The sequence below is a fragment of the Eumetopias jubatus genome, unplaced genomic scaffold, assembly GCF_037043125.1.
Source record: "Eumetopias jubatus isolate StellerSeaLion01/CBP00866 unplaced genomic scaffold, mEumJub1_p1.0 scaffold_15, whole genome shotgun sequence".
Classification (NCBI taxonomy): domain Eukaryota; kingdom Metazoa; phylum Chordata; class Mammalia; order Carnivora; family Otariidae; genus Eumetopias; species Eumetopias jubatus.
Genome location: NW_028274821.1, coordinates 41715547 through 41721555, shown reverse-complemented (window position 1 = coordinate 41721555; position 6009 = coordinate 41715547).

The window sequence follows — 6009 nt, the reverse complement described above, 5'->3', positions numbered from 1 at the left end:
AAACCAGCACTGACCTCTTTGCTTCCTCACCTGGGCAGCAGAAGGAAAAACCAATCAGTAAGCAGATCAGAACCACTTTCAATTTATAATCTTCAATGATAACTTTATCCATCTTTGAACATATATATATATGTATCTATATATATTTTTTTTCTTTTAACCTGGTGATGGTTAGCTCCCCTTCTATTTAGCAGTTAAAAAATTTCATCATTCTCCGCAAGGCCTCTAACTGACGCCTATAAAAAATAATAAAAGGAAACCTTGTTTAAATCGGAGTCAGGAGCCAGCAGGGGGAGCTCTCCCGCTCCACCACTCTTGGTGAGTTTGCAGACCCAACAGGAAGAGGGGTAGCTTGCAAATGGATACTACCTTACTGCTGCTTTACCATCCCAGCAGGAGGAAGAAAGTTTTCCTCCTACTCCACCAACAGCCCAGCCAACCCGAGACCATCACACCTCAGTTAAGGAAAAGCCACTATACTTTGAACTCCCAGTTTACTCCTATGGACTTGTTTATAACAGCCTTCCCAGCGCCTCCCCACCCTTTCCTCTATAAAAGAGCAGTTCATTGCCTTTGCTCTCTGGACTTACCTCTGAACAAGCTTGCTTGTCCAAGATTGCAATTATCTGCTAGTCCAAATAAACCTATTATTTAGGTTTTTTTTTTTCATTTTTTTTAAAAGTAGGTTCCACATCCAGTATAAAGTCCAATGTGGGGCTTGAACTCACAACCCTGAAATGAAGACCTGAACTGAGATCAAGACTCAGACACTTACCCAACTAAGACCCAGGTGCCCCCCGCCCTGAAACCTATTTTTGCTGGCAAAATAACTGGCAGTTTTATTTTTAAGGTTAACATCCCAAGCTCTGCCTCCCTCAGTTATTCTTGCTTATCTAACAGCCATCTAATAGATACCACCTGTGCTACCCAACATACACAGTTAAATACAACCACGTACTTTTTTTCCCTCACTTTCTTCCTCCTCTTTCAGAGGAGCAGTTGACTCTGCCTAACCCTAGCAATCTTTTTTTCTGCTAACTCCTTCCCCTTAGCCTAAAATGTGCTCAATCCCTTTTTATCTTAAAAAATAAAGCCAAACCCCTTCATTAATTCTACTTGTTTTCTACAGATGAACCCCTCTATCCTTCCATTCACAGTTAAGCTCCTTAGTAGTCGACACTGATTATGTCTTCATCTTACTACCATCTGTCTCTTACCTCTAGCATTCCAGTGAAACAATTCTGGAAAATGTTATCAGTGGCTTTCTAGTTGGAAAGTTCAGTGGACTCTAATTTGAACTCAGTGCAGAAGTTACCATTGTTGGCCATCCTTCCATTAGGAAGCTTTTGCTATCCTTTGACTGAGCATCATGGGACCCCCTTCTGCTGAACAATCTCTCATTTCTATGAGTCTTGGAGGGAGGCAGAAACTACATCCCACATGGGGGAGCTAAAAACAGAGTCATCACCAGCCTCTTTTGTAGATAGGGCACCGCCCGTGACCCAGGCTTGGTCATTCTGATGCATCTGCCCCAGACAGTGAATCCATAGCTGAATCCATCCTCTGGTACAAAGAATATGGGGCATTGGACTTCCCTCTGAGAAGGGAGAACATGGCCACAGCCTTCAGTTTCTTCTTGTTCAGGCAATACAAGCAGTGTAGTCCTCAAAGACTACAACTGTGGTGGTCTCACCCAACCAATCCGGTGGTATAATTTGTGGTTATGATTTTTTTTTAAGATTTATTTATTTATTTAGATTTTATTTACTAGAGAGAGAGAGCACAAGCGGAAAGGGCAGAGGGAGAGGGAGAGAGAATCTCAAGCAGACTTAGCCGGGATTGCGGAGCCCCAGTTGGGGCCCAATCCCACGACCCCGAGATCACGACCTGAGCTGAAACCAAGAGCCAGCTGCTCAACCAAGTGAGCCACCCAGTCACCCAAGATTTATTTATTTTATTTTATTTTACTAAGATTTTATTTATTTGTCAGAGAAAGAGAGAGCACAAGCAGAGGGAAAAGCAGGCTCCCCGCCGAGCGAGGAGCCTGATGTGGGACTCGATCCCAGGACCTTGGGATCATGACCTGAGCTGAAGGCAGACGTTTAACCGACTGAGCCACCCAGGTGCCCCATCTTTTTCTTTTCTAACTTTATAAAAACTCAGCCCTTCCCAGGGTCCTGGGATCAAGCCCCACATCAGGCTCCCTGCTCGGCGGGGAGTCTGCTTCTCCCTCTCCCGCTCCCCCTGCTTGTGTTCCCTCTCTTGCTGTCTCTCTCTCTGTCAAATAAATAAATTAAAAAAAAATCTTTAAAAACTCAGCCCTAAGTTTTAAAAATCTGTGTTGTTGTTTATCTAGCATGTTGTCTTTAACTGCTGCATACAGTTGTTTCCACTTCAGATCTAGGGTTTAAAATTTCTCTCTACCACATAAGCATTGCAATGAACATCTCTGTCCACATGGCCTCACGTCACCTTTGTGAGAATGTCTCTGGTATAGTTTACCAGGAGTGGGGTTGCTGGGACATAGGGAATATATTTATTAAATTTGATTAAGTACTACCATGTTACCTCCCAGAATGATCATAGGAGTCACCAGTGTAGGGGAGGAAAAAGTTTTCCTTCACCCTTTCAGGACTCCTGGCTGGGTCTGAAAATAAATTGACAAAAACAAACGAACAGGAGAAAAGCATACACGTTTTATTGGATTTTTACATGTACATGGGAGTCTTCACAGGAGAATGAAGATCCAAAGCAGTGACTAGAGCAGGAAGCTTTTATACCTGTTAGACAAATAAACAATTAATTTGTGAAGAATGGACAAGACAAAGGGGTTGGGGCTAGGAGAAGTAAGTCATGAAGAAATAACTGGAAGATAAGGGTTAGTTGAACAAGGTTTGTTTGTCCACATTTCTCAGCCCCAAATTCCCTGTCTCTGGTGATAAGAACGTCTTCCTTCTCCTGGTAGAGAGAAGGCAGCTTTCACATGGGAATTTCATTGATCTGTGTCAAGGGAGAAGGGTGTGTGGGTGACACCTTTCCACATTTGCCATTTTCTCAAATTCATTCTCCTTAAGATATTCAATATGCCAAGGTGCCATATTTTGGGGTAGTATGTCCTAAACCCCATCACTACCAATAGTGTTCCCATTCCTCACATTCTTTTTTTTTTTAAAGATTTTATTTATTTATTCGAGAGAGAGAGAATGAGAGATAGAGAGCACGAGAGGGAAGAGGGTCAGAGGGAGAAGCAGACTCCCCGCTGAGCAGGGAGCCCGATGTGGGACTCGATCCCGGGACTCCAGGATCATGACCTGAGCCGAAGGCAGTTGCTTAACCAACTGAGCCACCCAAGCACCCCATTCCCCAGATTCTTGCCAATACTTATTAGCTATCATTCTAATTCTTAATAACTTGATCTATAGGGTAATTCTTTTTGTAAGTAGGCTCCCGGCCCAGTGTAGAGCCCAATGTGGGGCTTGAATTCGCACCCCCGAGATCAAGACTTGAGCCGAGATCAGGAGTTGGACGCTTAATGGACTGAGCCACTCAGGCGCCCCTGGGGTAATTTTTTAAAATAAAAAATACCGTAGAAAACTAATAAAAATATTTTGTTTAGGGCACCTGGGTGGCTCAGTCCGTTGAACATCTGCCTTTGGCTCAGGTCATGATCTCAGGGTCCTGGGATCAAGTCCCGCATCGGGCTCCCTGCTCAGCGGGGTGTCTGCTTCTCCCTCTCCCTCTGCCTGCTTCTCCCTCTGCCTCTGCCTCTCTCTGCGTCTCTCATGAATAAATAAATAAAATCTTGAAAAAATATTTTGTTTATATAGATAATTAATTTTATAATTATTTGTAATTAAGTATATATTTTTTAAACCCGAGTATACATTTGTGAAACCATCTGGAACATAGCGGTTGGAGGTGTTTTCCCTGAGGCGGGGAAGGTGGGGGAAGCAGTGAAAATGGCCTGAGGCAGATTCCCTGACAGCAGAGGCTTCAACAGCAGATGTTTTGAAGTGAGCCAGAGCAGAGCAGGAGGGTAATGATAGATGCCAGCAGGGTTCTTGAAATAAGTGAGAGACTTTGCAAAGACATGGTTGACATTGTGAATGTGACCTCCATTTGATTAAATTCTAGGTTAGGCTGGACATGAACATGTAATTCCTTTCTGCCTAACCTCGGGCTATATAGCCTAAGATGTCTATCTTATACACGGCTGTATTTCTAGCTCCTAGAACATTTCCTGGCCAAGGGAAAGTACTCACTAGGTGTTTGTTGCCTGAAGAGCTACATTCTCTTGACTTAAATTCTTTTCTATCTTCAAAATGAGAAGTTTTGTCTTGTGCTGAAATGATATTTCTTTTGCTTTTTCCCTCAGTCTCAGTTAGCACTTAATTCTAAACTTCACCACCAGCCTTGGCCAAGAAGTGTTCAACACTTGAGATCTCAATTTCAATACAAACTCTACAGCTTGGTCAATCGCAATCTTCCCTATCCTGGCCCCCCAGTATTTCATAATGTATAACTGCAATATTTGGGCACCGTATTGGATTCACAGGCCCCTGGGCTTAGCGAATGTTTCCCATAATGCCTTTCCCTGAATAACACCTCCTCTACGCCTGTTCACCCTGAGAATGCCTTCCTGCCCTTTGAGCTCCAGATCAGATATCACCTCTATAAGCACAACTTCTTTAATTACCCCCAGGCAGAATAAGTCATCTCCTTTGTGGTTTCCACACCAATTTGTTCTCATTCTAATAGCCCTGACCTTAAGATGTTATAATTTTTCTCTTAACATGTTTATTCTGTGTTGAAGGGAGGCTGTCTCATCGATAGGTTTATCTGGATCCTCACTAATTAGCACAGAGTCTAGTGTACACTAGGCCCTTGTGTTAGGGTGCTCCAGAGAAGCAGAAGCAATAAGAGAGCTTCATAGCTAACTAGATAGATAGCTGATAGATTTACTTTAAGGGATCGACTCAGATAATTGTGAGGGCTGGCAGGTCTGAAATTCATAGGCTGGAAATTCAGGTAACAGTGCTATTGCAGTCCTGAGTTTGAAATCTTCAGGGCAGGCCAGGAGGCTAGAAACTCAGGCAGTGTCCCTAGGTTGCAGTCTTGAGACAGAAACTGCTTCTTCAGGGAAATTCAGTCTTAGCTCTTAAGGCTCTCAAACTGATTGGATGAGGCTTTATCAAGCTAATCTGCTTTATATAAAGCCAACTGATTATAAACATTAATCATATCCATAAATACTTTCACAGCAACATCTAGACAAGCCTCTGACCGTTGGGTACAGAGCCTTGCCAAGCTGACACATAAGGTTAACCATAAATGTAACCATCACAGTGCTCAGTAAAGGTTGCAGAAATGAGTAGATGTCTAGTAAGTGCTCAGAAATTCAGAGGAGAGAATAATGGGCTTTAGCAGAGATTTCCAAACTTACAACCATCTTAACAAGTAGTAGAATAATCACATTTTGTTAGTCGAGCAGGTAACCATGAAAACCCCAGAAAGAGAGAGAGAGAGAATTTGTGAATCAGACAAATCTAGGTACAAGAACACATACAGGATATCCATCCAATTACTTTTATTGTATGTGGCAAACAAGAATGCTTTGAGTAGTTCTTTGTTCATATTGAAACTGGCTAATTCAAGAGTGTAATTTTCAGGGTTTGATGAAGCTGGGAGGCCAGCAGGGCCTAGGAAGGAGCAGGACCATGGCCCAGTGGGTTGAGGTTAAAGCGGTGGGAACAGCCACCTCTGTACAGAGCCTCCCTTTATAAAATGGTGTTCCCCAGGCTGGATTCTTACCTTCAAGTGACACAGGAGCAAGAGTGGAAAGATTCAGGGCTTTTTCAGGAAAAAAGTTTCTTTCTCTACAGAATAGACATACTAATAATGACAAATATTAGATTGAGCCACACGAAATTACGACTACTCAACCACTTTTGGTTTACAGGAGTGGCAATTTTTTTCATATGATTCAGCCAAATCAGTTAGATATTAAGT